Source organism: Nerophis ophidion, linkage group LG05 (assembly GCF_033978795.1).
Source record: "Nerophis ophidion isolate RoL-2023_Sa linkage group LG05, RoL_Noph_v1.0, whole genome shotgun sequence".
Taxonomy (NCBI): Eukaryota; Metazoa; Chordata; class Actinopteri; order Syngnathiformes; family Syngnathidae; genus Nerophis; species Nerophis ophidion.
In genome coordinates, this window is record NC_084615.1 from 12,240,257 (window position 1) to 12,257,756 (window position 17,500).

At 42.0% G+C, this 17,500-nt stretch overlaps 1 protein-coding gene and 1 long non-coding RNA gene across 3 annotated transcripts in view; one reads left to right on the forward strand and one right to left on the reverse strand.

Moving 5' to 3' along the window:
• The window catches only part of LOC133552330 (uncharacterized), an 8,769-nt gene extending 573 nt beyond the window's left edge, over nucleotides 1-8,196 (reverse strand). Inside the window, exons 1-5 of the long non-coding RNA XR_009806651.1 lie at nucleotides 8,059-8,196; nucleotides 4,714-4,789; nucleotides 3,698-3,775; nucleotides 3,087-3,164; nucleotides 2,477-2,554 (exon numbers count right to left, since the gene is read on the reverse strand). This is a non-coding gene — a long non-coding RNA (uncharacterized LOC133552330). The remainder of the gene's footprint in view (nucleotides 1-2,476; nucleotides 2,555-3,086; nucleotides 3,165-3,697; nucleotides 3,776-4,713; nucleotides 4,790-8,058) is intronic.
• Nucleotides 1-17,500, forward strand: part of zic6 (zic family member 6) — a 196,642-nt gene that overhangs the window by 93,807 nt on the left and 85,335 nt on the right. The gene's annotated exons all lie outside the window — the stretch shown is intronic.

Below are 17,500 nucleotides of genomic sequence, written 5' to 3' on the forward strand. Positions count from 1 at the left end.
ATGCAGACGAGGAGTGTTGGCTGAGTTCTTAACGTTTGCTTTCAGAGCGTGCATATCACAACATACAAGATGCCGTCATAGCGACACAACCTATCCCGGGCTACCGCGCATGCTCGTCACTCCTGTTGCATGCTGGGTAGGGTAGTTCTTTTTCCCCCTGGCTCATAACATTACAATATAGTACCATGTATATGCGTTCAGTTTATCAAAGCACCAAGCAAACAGATATGGTCATAATTATTTTAAGTGCACTACGCAGAATAAACACAACATTATTAATATTGCTACTACGGATAATTTGATCCAAAATTCCCTAAAACAGCCCACTACCTATAATATAGGTTTTTTAAACATAAGATCCCTGATAAAAAAAAAATGTTTCTGCTGTTACCTCAGAAATTGCCTGTTCAGATGTTATGATTGTGGCTCAGAGATTTGTATGTAGATTATATTTATTTTCCATAACAAACAGGATAACCTAAATACCCTGGCAGTGGCAATAAGCTTAAATGTTTGTATTTACATTTTTGGAGTTGATTTTCATCAAATATGCTATTTAACTGCTACTGTTTAACAAGGACTGATTTAAATTGTGTTTGCACAACAAATGTTTTGGCGCTTTTGTTCATGTGGAAGAATATTCCAATAAAGGTGCACTACACACTACTTTTGAATTCATTATTGGGCTTTGCGTATACAATGCATTTAATCGCGATTAATAAGAGAAATAGTGTGATTAACTTCGATTAAAAATTTTAATCATTGCCCAGCCCTAATATATATACAAACCCCGTTTCCATAAAAGTTGGGAAATTGTGTTAGATGTAAATAGAAACTGAATACAATGATTTGCAAATCCTTTTCAACCCATATTCAATTGAAAGCATTACAAAGACAACATATTTGATGTTCAAACTCAAACTTTTTTTTTTTGCAAATAATAATTAACTTTGAATTTCATGGCTGCAACACGTGCCAAAGTAGTTGGGAAAGGGCATGTTCACCACTGTGTTACATCACATTTTCTTTTAACAACACTCAATAAACGTTTGGGAACTGAGGAAACTAATTGTTGAAGCTTTGAAAGTGGAATTCTTTACCATTCTTGCTTGATGTACAGCTTAAGTTGTCGTGTTTTACGCTTCATAATGCGCTACACATTTTCGATGGGAGACATGTCTGGACTGCAGGCGGGCCAGGAAAGTACCCGCACTCTTTTACTACGAAGACACGCTGTTGTAACACGTGGCTTGGCATTGTTTTGCTGAAATAAGCAGGGGCGTCCATGATAATGTTGCTTGGATGACAACATATGTTGCTCCAAAACTTGTATGGACCATTCAGCATTAATGGTGCCTTCTCAGATGTGTAAGTTACCCATGCCTTGGGCACTAATACACCCCCATACCATCACACATGCTGGCTTTTGAACTTTGTGCCGGATGGTTATTTTCCTCTTTGTTCCGGAGAACACCACGTCCACAATTTCCATATATAATTTGAAATGTGGACTCGTCAGACCACAGAACACTTTTCCACTTTGCATCAGTCCATCTTAGATGAGCTCGGGCCCAGCGAAGCCCGCGGCGTTCCTCTGTGTTGTTGATAAATGGCATTTGCTTTGCATAGTAGAGTTTTAACTTGCATTTACAGATGTAGCGACCAACTGTAGTAACTGACAGTGGTTTTCTGAAGTATTTCTGAGCCCATGTGGTGATATCTTTTATACACTGATGTCGGTTTTTAATGCAGTACATCGCTTACGTGCAGTGATTTCTCCAGATTCTCTGAACCTTTTGATAATTTTACGGACCGTAGATGGTAAAATCCCTAAATTCTTTGCAAAAAAAATGTTTAGCAGTTTTAACATCAAATATGTTGTCTTTGTAGCATATTCAACAGAATTGGGGTTGAAAATTCTTTGCAAATCATTGTATCCTGTTTATATGTACATCTAACACAATTTCCCAACTCATATGGAAACGGGGTTTGAATGTATTTATATATATAGCCTATTATTTGCGCACTATTTACAAGTTATGTACCAAAAACACGACCACCGAAAAAATACTTTGATCAATGAAAACAGCGCTGCAGAAACCGGCTGTAAACAAGAGGCACTGCATTTTCTGAATTGAAACACTCATTTTAAAGCTTTGACATTAACATTTTAACACACACTACTCTGGTTCAGAAAATATGAGGACCTTGTATGAAACACACCTAGGTCTTTCTTGGTTCAAACAATATGAGGACATGACGAGTGCTCACAAGTAGAATTTATGTTGTTGACTTGTAACATCTCCTGTTTTGCTAAACATGAGTTTCAAACTCCCCACTGACTAACATGGATGTACCCTTACGAAAATGTTGTCATATAAACTGATCTGTGAGAGATTAAAATTAATAAATGTCTTTCAAAATATAGGTTGGGTCAAATTTAGAGCAGATATAGTAAAAATAGACATGTAATAACCTGTTGGAGGGATGAAGTCGGTTTATGGCTGTCATCTGAATCTAGAGAATGTTGAGATAGAACCTCAACAGTTGGTTTCTGCAACAAAACACAAAAATATAATGTCATAACTAATTAATTATAACATTCTCACCACTTTGTGTTGATAAAAATCTGAGCATACAATGCCAGATAAAGGGTAAAGATTATTACAGAGTTTCAGCTCTTAGACAATTCATTAAGAATGTAACACACACAAAAATCTGGTTCAGAAAATATGAGGACCTGAATTGAGACACTCATTTTAAAGCTTTGGCATTAACATTGTAACACACATTTTCTGGTTCAGAAAATATGAGGACCTTATATGAAACACACCTAAGTCTTTCTTGCTTCAAACAATATAAGGACATGACGAGTGCTCACATGTAGAATTTATGTTGTTGACTTGTAACATCTCCTGTTTTGCTAAACATGAGTTCTAAACTTTCTACTGACTAACATGGATGTACCCTTGCGAAAAAGTTGTCATATAAACTGATCTGTGAGAGATTAAAATAAATAAATGTCTTTCAAAATATAGGTTGGGTCAAATTTAGAGCAGATATAGTAAAAATAGACATGTAATAACCTGTTGGAGGGATGAAGTCAGTTAATGGCTCACATCTGAATCTGGAGAATGTTGAGATGGAACCTCAACAGTTGGTTTCTGCAACAAAACACAAAAATATAATGTCAGAACTAATTAATTATAACATTATCAGCACTTTTTGTTGATAAAACTCTGAGCATACAATGCCAGATAAATAGAAAATATTATTACAGAGTTTCAGCTCTTAGACAATTAATTAAGAATATAAAACACACTAAAATCTGGTTCAGAAAATATGAGGACCTGAATTGAGACACTCATTTTAAAGCTTGGACATTAACATTGTAACACACACTAATCTGGTTTAGAAAATATGAGGACCTTATATGAAACACACCTAAGTCTTTCTTGGTTCAAACAATATAAGGACATGACGAGTGGTCACATGTAGAATGTATGTTGTTGACTTGTAACATCTCCTGTTTTGCTAAACATGAGTTCCAAACTCCTTACTGACTAACATGGATGTACCCTTACGAAAATGTTGTCATATAAACTGATCTGTGAGAGATTAAAATTAATAAATGTCTTTCAAAATATAGGTTGGGTCACATTTAGAGCAGATATAGTAAAAATAGACTTGTAATAACCTGTTGGAGGGATGAAGTCGGTTTATCGCTCACATCTGAATCTGGAGAATGTTGAGATAGAACCCCAACAGTTGGTGTCTGCAACAATACACAAAAATATAATGTCAGAACTAATTAATTATAACATTAACAACCACTTTTGGTTGATAATATTCTGAGCATATAATTCTACATGAACAGTAAAGATTATTATAGCGTTTTAGCTCTTAGACTATTATTTAAGAAAGTAACATTCACTAAAATGTGGTTCAGAAAATATGAGGACCTGGATTGAAACACTCATTTTAAAGCTTTGAATTAAACATTGTAACACACACTAATGTGGTTCAGAAAAATATGAGGACCTTATATGAAACACACTGAAGTCTTTTTTAGTTCAAACAATATGAGTACATGACAAGTGATCACATATAGAATTCATGTTGCTGACCTGTAACATCTCCTGTTTTGCTAAACATGAGTTGTAAATTCCACAGACTAACATGGAAGTACGCTTAAAACATTTTTGTCATATAAACTGATCTGTGAGAGGTTAAAAGGATTAAATGTCTTTTGAAGTATAGGTTGTGTCAAGTTTTTAGCAGATATAGGGCAGCACGGTGGGACACGGACAGTTAGTGCATGTGCGTCACAAATCGAATGTGCGTCACAAATCGAAGGTCCTGAGTAGTCCTGAGTTAAATCCTGGGCTCGTGATCTTTCTGTGTGGAGTTTGCATGTTCTCCCCGTGACTGCGTGGGTTCCCTCCGGGTACTCCGGCTTCATCTTACCTCCAAAGACATGCACCTGGGGATAGGTTGATTGGCAACACTAAATTGGCCCTAGTGTGTGAATGTGAGTGTAAATGTTGTCTATTTGTGTTGGCCGTGTAATGAGGTGGCGACTTGTCCAGGGTGTACTCCGCCTTCCGCCCGAATGCAGCTCAGATAGGCTCAAGCACACCCCGCCAACCCAAAAAAGGGACAGGTAGTAGAAAATGGATGGATGGATGGATAGTAAAATAGTCAAGTAATAACCTGTTGGAGGGATGAAGTCGGTTTATCGCTCACATGAATCTGGAGAATGTTGAGATAGAACATCAACAGTTGGTGTCTGCAACAAAACACATAAAAATAATGTTAGAACTTATTAATTATAACATTATCAGCACTTTTTGTTGTTAACATTATGAGCATATAATGCCAGATAAATAGTAAAGATATTTATAGAGGGTTTCTGTCTCTTGTCCAGCTCATGTCTTGAGATGAACTTCCCTCGGTACTCGACCACAAAAGAACCTTTTTAAATTGATGCAAGAGCAAATACACCATATCCTGATAAAACAGTTTATCAATTAACAATGTTTGGAATATCTGTTTTAAAAAGCAATAATAATAGTCGTTACTTGACTAAAAATTCAAATACAAACAGAATTACTCTTTCATAAATGTAAATAATTATTAAATTAAGTACAAACCCCGTTTCCATATGAGTTGGGAAATTGTGTTAGATGTAAATATAAACAGAATACAATGATTTGCAAATCATTTTCAACCCATATTCAGTTGAATATGCTACAAAAACAATATATTTGATGTTCAAACTGATAAACATTTTTTTGGTGCAAATAATCATTAACTTTAGAATTTGATGCCAGCAACACGCAACAAACAAGTTGGGAAAGGTGGCAATAAATACTGATAAAGTTAAGAAATGCTCATCAAACACTTATTTGGGACATCCCACAGGTGTGAAGGCTAATTTGGAACAGGTGGGTGCCATGATTGGCTATAAAAACAGCTTCCCAAAAAATGCTCAGTCTTTCACAGGAAAGGATGGGGCGAGGTACACCCCTTTGTCCACAACTGTGTGAGCAAATAGTCAAACAGTTTAAGAACAACCTTTCTCAAAGTGCAATTGCAAGAAATTTAGGGATTTCAACATCTACGCTCCATGATATCATCAAAAGGTTCAGAGAATCTGGAGAAATCACTCCACGTAAGCGGCATGTCTGGAAACTAACATTGAATAACCGTGACCTTCCATCCCTCAGACGGCACTGTATCAAAAACCGACATCAATCTCTGAAGGATATCACCACATGAGTTCAGGAACACTTCAGAAAACCACTGTCACTAAATACAGTTTGTTGCTATATCTGTAAGTGCAAGTTAAAGATCTATTATGCAAAGCGAAAGCCATTTATCAACAACATCCAGAAACGCCGCCGGCTTCTCTGGGCCCGAGATCATCTAAGATGGACTGATGCAAATTGGAAAAGTGTTCTGTGGTCTGACGAGTCCACATTTCAAATTGTTTACGGAAATATTCAACATGGTGTCATCTGGATCAAAGGGGAAGCGAACCATCCAGACTGTTATCGACGCAAAGTTGAAAAGCCAGCATCTGTGATGGTATGGGGGTGCATTAGTGCCCAAGGCATGGGTAACTTACACATCTGTAAGTTACCCATCTGTTTGGAACAACATTTGCTGCCATTTAAGCGCCGACTTTTTCATGTACGCCCCGGCTTATTTCAGCAAGACAATGCCAAGCCACATTCAGCACGTGTTCAGCTTCATAAAAAAAGAGTGCAGGTACTTTCCTGGCCGGCCTGCAGTCCTATCAAAAATGTGTGGTGCATTATGAAGCGTAAAATACGACAGAGGAGACCCCGGACTGTTGAACGACTGAAGCTCTACATAAAACAAAAATGGGAAAGAATTCCACCTTCCAAACTTCAACAATTAGTTTCCTCAGTTCCCAAACGGTTATTGAGTGTTGTTGAAAGAAAAGGTGATGTAACACAGTGGTGAACATGCCCTCTCCCAACTACTTTGGCACGTATTGCAGCCATGAAATTCTAAGTTAATTATTATTTGTAAAAAAAATTATTCCGTTTGGACTTGTCCAGGGTGTACCCCGCCTTCCGCCCGATTGTAGCTGAGATAGGCGCCAGTGCCCCCCGCGACCCCACAAGGGAATAAGAGGTGGATGGATGGATGGATTTACATCTACCACAATTTCCCAACTCATATGGAAACGGGGTTTGTAATTAATGTGTTACTTGAAAAAGAAAAGTTTTAAATATCTAGCATATGCAGTTGAGAGACATTTCATGAGAGCAGAGTGTGTGTGTGCCTTTAAAAAGCTGTGCCTTTTGCCAAGTGACGTGGGACTTCAGCGCCCAGACATAGCAGAATAGTTCAGCTGTATTTTTTAGCTTAGCAGTGGCAATTAAGATAGTTCTGTTGAATGTTTTTTTTCGCGTGTGGATGAGGCCTCTTTCTATTTGATATCGTGTTCGTAATTACTTCCGGGGGTTGCTTTCATTAGTAAAAAGATATTACCTGCACTAACCCTTTTGTGCTTCTAACGCTGTCTTGTTGACATACAATCACATCAAAAGTAGCATGCCACATTACATAAAACGCATCGTAACAGCGTTGTAGCGTACATAAAAGTTATTAGATTACTCGTTACCGGTAAAAGTAACAGCATTAGTAACATCGTTTTCATATACCGCTGTTATACCATCCATCCATCCATCCATCATCTTCCGCTTTTCCGAGGTGGGGTCGCGGTGGCAGCAGCCTAAGTAGGGAAGCCCAGACTTCCCTCTCCCCAGCCACTTCGTCTAGCTCTTCCCGGGGGATCCCGAGGCGTTCCCAGGCCAGCCGGGAGACATAATCTTCCCAACGTGTCCTGGGTCTTCCCCGTGGCCTCATACCAGTTGGACGTGCCCTAAACACCTCCCTAGGGAGGCGTTCGGGTGGCATCCTGACCAGATGCCCGAACCACCTCATCTGGCTCCTCTCCATGTGAAGGAGCAGCGGCTTTACTTTGAGCTCCTCCCGGATGGCAGAGCTTCTCACCCTATCTCTAAAGGAGAGCCCCGCCACACGGCGGAGGAAACTCATTTCGGCCGCTTGTACCCGTGTTCTTGTCCTTTCGGTCATAACCCAAAGCTCATGACCATAGGTGAGGATGGGAACGTAGACGACCGGTAAACCGGTAAATTGAGAGCTTTGCCTTCCAGCTCAGCTCCTTTTTCACCACAACGGATCGATACAACGTCCGCATTACTGAAGACGCCGCACCGATCCGCCTGTCGATCTCACCATCCACTCTTCCCTCACTCGTGAACAAGACTCCGAGGGGCCATAGAGGTCGGGTGCATTGTGAGCTGGGCGGCAGCCGAAGGCAGAGCACTTGGCGGTCCGATCCTCGGCTACAGAAGCTAGCTCTTGGGACGTGGAACGCTGTTATTCCAAACACTTCTAATTAAAGCCATATAATACAACCTCTATTAGACTGTAAGAAAATGATCGAAATGAGATGTTGATCCAGTTACCATTGATATGTTACATAACAAGACATACCTTTCCAATCATTGATCCACTGGGCCTTAAAACAAGACTTGTCACATCCAGATCACATAAACTCGGTGGCTTCAGCCTCAGGATTACGTCTCGCTCTTCTTTTGGACACGATGTCTACATCATGTGTTGATGCGCCTAACAAATCTAGACATAAAAATGAAAAAAGTCAGTGACACAGAAATAAAACAAAGAACTAAACCCTTCAAAAACTGTTAAATTTAGGCTCAGTGCAGCCATGAAGCTTCTCAAACAAAGTACTAATGTAACAATATCAGTAACATGCCAACTCCACAGTGCTTATCAGCTTGAAATATTTGTATTTGAAAAAAAGAATAAACAATTTGAAGAACTCTAGTCGTCTAGTTTAAAATTAAGAAAGGTTTACTAGCATAGTGATCAAGGGTGATGGGTCAAATGCAGAGAATAATTTCACCACACCTTGTGTGTGACAATCACTGCTATTTATAATCTTCCATGCAACTTTTAAAAAAAAAAGTTAAATGCCTTGGCCTATGCCCAGAACTGAAATGCTTTATTTAACGTCATAAAATCAAATCTGATTGCAATTAATAACAAAAAAACATTTAGCTGTTGTTTATAATGAACTATTTTCCATTGTTAAAAAACATTGGTCTATTTAATTACGTTAAACTACATTTTATGCTCACCTGATTCAACCATGCTGCCGAAGACTGTCAAAGATGGTTTGTGACCAAGATAGATGTCCCCCTCTGATGCTGCAGGTCCCGGAAGTGATGTTCACTGAGCGCTCTGTTGTGCTCAAAATCGTGTGTGAAGTTTTGTATTTCCATTATAAATGGTCCTTTTGGAAAACCCTTTTTATATATATATTCAATATTAAGTGTGATACGTGAGCTGTATAACTACCATGATGAAAATAGTTAACTAGTGATTTAGCCCTCTGTTAGGCTCAGACATCGTCCACTGGCCAATCAGGCGGCGCCTAACTGAAAATCGGACCAATCAGACGCCGAGACTCTTCAGAGTGGGCGGAAGTAACCATCTTGAACACAATGTAAAGTGAATACCTCCAAAAACAATCGCCAATTGAATCCTAAATTTGCCCCAAAGATAAAAATACCCAAATCATGTGCTATTGTAACCATTTGAAAATATTAAATACTGTATGTAGTTGCCTTTGTCTCAATCAAGGTTGAAGGTTGTTGTTTTTTTAATGCAAAAACCTACATTTCAGGCACATTTAAAGCAATTATTGTGCGGCATTGTATTTTAGTCAACATAATAGCAAAAAGCCCAATACAGTAAAATACTGAATCAAACAAATTAAATCATCACCATAATCCTTTTATTACTAATTGTCTAGCCCAAATCCTCTCCAGATAAACCAAATGAATAGATAAAACTAACATAAAAAAGGTTGAGATCATCAGATCAGTTGAACATGTGTTATTTGATTTAGAATTTAAAAGTATGTTTATTGCTGTAATGATTAGATGTTTTTCAAAATGTTGGAGTGTGTGAGTTTCTGACCCACATGACATATGAGGACATATGACATATGAGGACAAGTGTGTGTGTGTGTGTGTCATAATAGCAAAGATGGCCACTAGGGGCAAAATCGAAGGTGACCAAAAAAATTAAACACACTTTCACACACTTTTTCTGAAAATTTGACAAATGAAGACTTTAGAGATTTTTGGTCTGGGAACATGCTGGGAGGGTCTAGAACACGATAGCATTGCGGGAAATATGGGGACATGGAAAATGTCCCCATATTTCAACAGGTCCTCATATGTAAGGTGAAATTTCATAAAAATGTCCCCATATGTCACTTTGACAAACGCACACACACACACACACACACACACACACACACACACACACACACACACACACACACGCACACACACGTAATGCATGTGATTTCCTAAATCCTGCTCACACTTTCACTGACAATAGGCTTTGAAAGACTCCGGAGAGTTGGCCCTTTTTTTTCCCAAAGGTTTTTTTCCTTTTTTTTATGCGTTAGCAATATTTCTGTGTGTGTGTTTGCCTTCAAATACTTAGTTTCCGCTGCCCTACATAGTGAAGGTGAGGCGCAGACCCATCAAGGAGAAAGCCTGAATGCAATAGCTACCATCTTGTTGGGGGCCAACACACCAAGGCCCCGTTTACACTTAGCCAGATAAGGTAACTCCTCAGTCTTCCCTTTAAGGTTTATTCAGGTGTACTGGAGAGAAGACTACGCCGGATAGTTGACCCTTGGCTTCAGGAAGAACAGTGCGGTTTTCGTCCTGGTCATGGAACTGTGGACCAGCTGTATACTCTCGGCAGGGTCCTTGAGGGTGCATGGGAGTTTGCCCAACCAGTCTACATGTGCTTTGTGGACTTGGAGAAGGCATTGGACCGTGTCCTCCGGGAAGTCCTGTGGGGAGTGCTCAGAGAGTATGGGGTATCGGACTGTCTGATTGTGGCGGTCCGCTCCCTGTATGATCAGTGTCAGAGCTTGGAAGTCGGACCAGTTTCCAATGAAGGTTGGACTCCTCCAAGGTTACCCTTTGTCACCCATTCTGTTCATACCTTTTATGGACAGAATTTCTAGGCGCAGTCAGGGCTTTGAGGGGATCCGGTTTGGTGGCTGCAGGATTAGGTCTCTGCTTTTTGCAGATGATGTGGTCCTGATGGCTTCATCTGGCCAGGATTTTCTGCTCTCACTGGATCGGTTCGCAGCCGAGTGTGAAGTGACTGGGATGAGAATCAGCACCTCCAAGGTTCTCGCTCAGAAAAGGGTGGAGTGCCATCTCCAGGTTGGGAAAGAGACCATGCCCAAAGTGGAGGAGTTCAAGTACCTGGGAGTCTTGTTCACGAGTGGGGGAAGAGTGGATGGTGAGATCGACAGGCGGATCGGTGCGGCGTATTCAGTAATGCGGACACTGTATGAATCCCTTATGGTGAAGAAGGAGCTGAGCCGAAAGGCAAAGCTCTCAATTTACCGGTCGATCTACGTTCCCATCCTCACCTATGGTCATGAGCTTTGGGTTATGACCGAAAGGACAAGATCAGGGGTACAAGCGGCCCAAACTATTTTCCTCCGCCGAGTGGCGGGTCTCTCACTTAGGGTGAGAAGCTCTGTCATCCGGGACGAACTCAGAGTAAAGCCGCTGCTCCTCCACATCGAGAGGATCCAGATGAGGTGGTTCGGGCATCTGGTCAGGATGACCCAGGACACGTTGGGCAGACTATGTCTCCCGGCTGGCCTGGGAACGCCTCAAGATTCCCCCGGGATGAAGTGGTATCCATTGTGACTATTGTAGTCAATCACCCCTGAGACATCATACATGAATCACATCTTTATTAGACACCTAAACAATGTGATAGAGAACATTTAACATTAATCTATCAATCTAGATATCTGCTCAGGACACTCCTCACTCTTTTGCCTTCACCCTAATTGTCCATTCCTTTTTGCTGACTTGATATACTCTGGACCGAGACCCTGAGTCGGCGACATACATGGCGTACAATAACTAATACAGTCTGCTTTGGTGACTTTATAAACTCTGGATTGAGACGGTGAGTCGGTGACATACATGACGGACAATAACTGATACAGTCTGCTTTGCCAGTCCAAAAGCATTCATCGTTACCCGTAGTCTTCTCTCCACGGCCAGGTAACACAAAGCACCTACTACCTTTTTTTATCACATCCACGGGAGCCCGCATTGTCGTTGTCTCTCCTTCGATAAATGGACAAAGTTTTTCGCTAAGTAGCATCACAGCTGACCCGGACATTGGAAAGTTCTCTTCCCGTCTGAGAAGTGTTGTATCCCAGATAGCTGCAACGGCTTTCTCTAAAGGTATTCATGTGGGATTTCCACAAGCATCTATCTGTACATGTGTTCTTTCTGACGTCACTTCCTGTGTGGGCGCGGTCTTTCTGGGGTCACTTCCTCTCCGAACTCACTTTGTAAATGATCAATGCGTCCATACAAAGCTAAGAGCCAGAGTTTCAAGAATTACACGACTGACTTACCCATGTAAAAATTTGTCCGAGGAGGGGAATCTTAAGCGCTGGTTTATCCATCCATCCATCCATCCATTTCCTTCCGCTTATCCGAGGTCGTATCGTGGGGGCAGCAGCCTAAGCAGGGAAGCCCAGACTTCCCTCTCCCCAGCCTCTTGGTTCAGCTCCTCCCGGGGGATCCCGAGGCGTTCCCAGGCCAGCTGGGAGACATAGTCTTCCCAACGTGCTCCAAACACCTCCCTAGGGAGAAGTTCGGGTGGCATCTTGACCAGATGCCCGAACCACCTCATCTGGCTCCTCTCCATGGGGAGGAGCAGCGGCTTTACTTTGAGCTCCCCCCGGATGGCAGAGCTTCTCACCCTCTCTCTAAGGGAGAGCCCCGCCACCCGGCGGGGGAAACTCATTTCCGCCTGGCCGGCCCGCCCCCTATGTCCACGCGATGCTGCAGAGTCTTGTCAACCAAGACAGCCCCACAGCATCCAGAGCCTTAAGGAACTCAAGGCGGATCTCATCCACCCCCGGGGCCTTGCCACCGAGGAGCTTTTTAACTACCTCGGCAACCTCAGCCCTAGAAATAGGAGAGCCCACCACAGGGTACCCAGGCACTGCTTCTTCATAGGAAGACGTGTTGGTGGGATTGAGGAGGTCTTCGAAGCATTCCTTCCACCTATCCACAACATCCGCAGTTGAGGTCAGCAGATCACCGTCCCCACCATACACGGTGTTGACAGGGCACTGCTTCCCCTTCCTGACGCGGCGGATGGTGGTCCAGAATCGCTTCGAAGCCATCCGGAAGTCGTTTTCCATGGCTTCCCTGAACTCCTCCCATGTTAGCGTTTTTGCCCCCGCAACTGCTAAAGCTGCACACCGCTTGGCCTGTCGGTACCTGTCCACTGCCTCCGGAGTCCTATGAGCCAAAAGAACTCGATAGGACTCCTTCTTCAGCTTGATGGTATCCCTTACCGCCAGTGTCCACCAACGGGTTCTAGGGTTTTTCTCAACCAATATTCTACAACACAAATACAACGTTGAACCAACATGCTTTTTAATGGCGTTTAATCAATGTTGGGTTGTGACCTTGATTTATAATTGAAATTTGGTCATTCCTTAACCAGTATTCTACTGGTTGTTCTACACTGTCAGTAACTGTAGTTTGTCGCTACATCTGTAAGTGCAAGTTAAACCTCCACTATACGAAACGAAAGCCATTTATCAACAACACCCTGAAACACAGCCAGCTTTGCTGGGCCCGAGCTCATCTAAGATGGACTGATGCAAACTGGGAAAGTGTTCAGTGGTCTGGGGAGTCTACGTTTCAAATTGTTTTTGGAAACTGTCGGCCAAAGAGGAAAAGAACCATCCGGACTGTTCTAGGTGCAAAGTTAAAAACGCAGCATGTGTGATGGTATGGGGGTGTATTAGTGATTGTTGTAGGGTGAAATTGTTCTAGGCAGCATGTGTGATGGTATGGGGGTGTATTAGTGATTGTTGTAGGGTGAAAGTGTTCTAGGCAGCATGTGTGATGGTATGGGGGTGTATTAGTGATTGTTGTAGGGTGAAAGTGTTCTAGGCAGCATGTGTGATGGTATGGGGGTGTATTAGTGATTGTTGTAGGGTGAAATTGTTCTAGGCAGCATGTGTGATGGTATGGGGGTGTATTAGTGATTGTTGTAGGGTGAAAGTGTTCTAGTCAGCATGTGTGATGGTATGGGGGTGCATTAGTGGCCAAGGCATGGCTAACTTACACATCTGTGAAGGCACCATTAATGCTGAAAGGTACATGCAGGTTTTGGAGCAACATATGTTGTCATCATGGACGCCCCTGCTTATTTCAGCAAGATAATGCCAAGCCAGGTGTTACAACAGAATGGCTTCATAGTAAAAGAGTGCAGGTACTAGACTGGCCTGCCTGTAGTCCAGACCTGTCTCCCATTGAAAATATGAAATCTTAAAATATGAGGCAGGAGACTGTTGAACAACTTAAGCTGTACATCAAGCAAGAATGGGAAATAATTCCACTTCAAAAATGTGTCGTCTCAGTTCCCAAACCTGCACTGAGTGTTGTTCAAAGGAAAGGCCATGTAACACACTGGTAAAAATGCCTTTTTTGACATGTGTTGCTGCCATTACATTCCAACTTCCTGATTATTTGCAAAAAATAGTAAAGTTTGTCAGTGTGAAGATGAAATATCTTGTCTTTGCAGTCTATTCAATTGAATATAAGTTGAAAAGGATTTGTTGTATTCTCTTTTTATGTAGCATTTACACAAGGTGACAACTTCACTGCTTTTGGGGTTTGTAAATGAAGAATTGTTGGTTGATGTTGTTTAGAGGGATTTGTGTGCAGAATAGATGCTCTTCTATTGGCTCTATTGTTGGCTGACATTTATTGACGATGTACAATGCATGCAATAGAAAAAACACGTTCTTGCCTTCCATAAGGATTGTAGATGTTAGGCAAAATTCCCCAAACAAGTGCAGCTCCCCTGCTTAATGTTACATGCAGAATTGACATTACAGTCTACAAACCCCGTTTCCATATGAGTTGGGAAATTGTGTTAGAAGTAAATATAAACGGAATACAATGATTTGCACATTATTTTCAACCCATATTCAGTTGAATATGCTACAAAGACAACATATTTGATGTTCAAACTCATAAACTTTACTTTTTTTTTGCAAATAATCATTAACTTAGAATTTCATGGCTGCAACACGTTCCAAAGTAGTTGGGAAAGGGCATGTTCACCACTCTGTTACATCACCTTTTCCTTTAACAACACTCAATAAACGTTTGGGAACTGAGGAAACTAATTGTTGAAGCTTTGAAAGTGGAATTCTTTCCCATTCTTGTTTTATGTAGAGCTTCAGTCGTTCAACAGTCCGGGGTCTCCGCTGTCGTATTTTACGCTTCATAATGCGCCACACATTTTCCATGGGAGACAGGTCTGGACTGCAGGCGGGCCAGGAAAGTACCCGCACTCTTTTTTTTTTTTTTTTTTACCAAGCCACGGTGTTGTAACACGTGCTGAATGTGGCTTTGCATGGTCTTGCTGAAATAAACAGGGGCGTCCATGAATAAGACGGCGCTTAGATGGCAGCATATGTTATTTCAAAAGCTGTATGTACCTTTCAACATTAATGGTGCCTTCACAGATGTGTAAGTTACCCATGCCTTGGCCACTAATGCACCCCCATACCATCACACATGCTGGCTTTTGAACTTTGCGTCGATAACAGTCTGGATGGTTCGCTTCCCCTTTGGTCCGGATGACACGATGTCAAATATTTCCAAAAACAATTTGAAATGTGGACTCGTCAGACCACAGAACACTTTTCCACTTTGCATCAGTCCATCTTAGATGAGCTCGGGCCCAGCAAAGCTGGCTGTGTTTCTGGGTGTTGTTGATAAATGGCTTTCGTTTCGTATAGTAGAGGTTTAACTTGCACTTACAGATGTAGCGACCAACTGTTTTAGTGACAGTGGTTTTCTGAAGTGTTCCTGAGCCCATGTGGTGATATCCTTTAGAGATTGATGTCGGTTTTTGATACAGTGCCGTCTCAGGGATGGAAGGTCACGGTCATTCAATGTTGTTTTCCGGCCATGCCGCTTACATGGAGTGATTTCTCCAGATTCTCTGAACCTTTTGATGATATTATGGTCCGTAGATGTTGAAATCCCAAAATTTCTTGCAATTGCACTTTGAGAAACCTTGTTCTTAAATTGTTTGACTCTTTGCTCACACAGTTGTGGACAAAGGGGTGTACCTCGCCCCATCCTTTCTTGTGAAAGACTGAGCATTTTTTGGGAAGCTGTTTTTATACCCAATCACGGCACCCACCTGTTCCCAATTAGCCTGCACACCTGTGGGATGTTCCAAATAAGTGTTTGATGAGCATTCCTCAACTGTATCAGTATTTATTGCCACCTTTCCCAACTTCTTTGTCACGTGTTGCTGGCATCAAATTATAAAATTAATGATTATTTGCAACAAAAAAAAATGTTTATGAGTTTGAACATCAAATATGTTGTCTTTGTAGCATATTCAACTGAATATGGGTTGAAATGATTTGCAAATCATTGTATTCTGTTTATATTTACATCTAACACAACTTCTCAACTCATATGGAAACAGGGTTTGTACATAAACCCGAGTGCACCGGAGTTTACTTGCAAGTGATCCAGGTCTGGGGTCGTGGTCCGCAGCAGAGTGGTTGTGCACACTTGACCAAACAAACGGTGCAAACATCTGACTCGGGTCAAAAAGGGATTATTTTCTGCAGACATGTTGTGGTGTGCAGTGCATCCCAGTCCTCCAACGTGTTGGTGTGACTTTATGGCTGAGTGGGTGGATGCACGCAGTGGTTTTAGGGAGAAGTAAAAATGTTTATTGCTCCTTTAGGAAATATTACCACTGCAGAGATGACAACTAAAATTGAGGAAGTGGAGGGAGAAAAAAAAAAAAGTGTCAGAAAAACAAGCTGGCAGCCGACGCTCTAACGATACTTGAAGGATGCTCACAGGTTGACATCTCTCCTTGCCATCTTGGGATTTTTAGGACTTAAATATGTGATAACAGCTGCACGTTTCAATCAGCAGTGACAGTCAAAGTGCCAGAGAGAGAGAGAGAGAGAGGGGAAGAGGAAGAGAACACCCTCATATTTCAACACATGCTTCTTGGAATCTCTTTCAAAAGAGCACGTGACACTTTTCAAATAAGTGTTTTTTGTGTTAACAAAATGGAGACGGTGATTTTTTTTTTTTTGCCAAGCTAATTATAGCTTGCAGCTGGTTGCCAGGCAACCTAACGATGGGAGACAGCAGGGAGTCAGGAATTTAACCTTTGGCTGGATGGAGCCAAGAGGTGACATTTGAATCTTCCTTCATATCATCTTTTGATGCACCGTGGCTCGCCTTTGTAGTCGAGCGGCCGGGCTGGAGAATCACCTGTTTGGGTCGGCAACGCACCGTGGAGCTCGTTAGCGCTGATTACGCTGCAGGGAAGGCATGGGTAGTGGCGGAGAGTCGGTTAGAAAGTGAATAAATGCCAGACTGTGCTTGACTCCACTGCACAAATATGAAAGAACATGTTTGCTTCAGAAGAGGAAGCGTGTTTCGGGGGGGACTGAGGGTGCATGGCTCGCCGCCAGAGTCGTTGTGAAGTATCTGTGAAAAGCCTCCCCTTAATCCATTTTATTTGCTCTGCTACCTCCAGCCATTTGTCCGCTGCCCCCCCCAAACACCCATGGCAGGGATTTAGTTGGGTTGGAGCAGAGGTGCAAGAAGAGAGAAGCAGACAGTTACAAAAAAAAGCCATCTGGTCGAGGATGTGTGCAGCGAGGTGGGGGGGGGGCTATGGGGGGCAATCAGGATGACGGACAGTGGCGAGGGGAGTTTAGCAGGCTCCCACCTACATGCAAAGTAGCCCGGCTCGC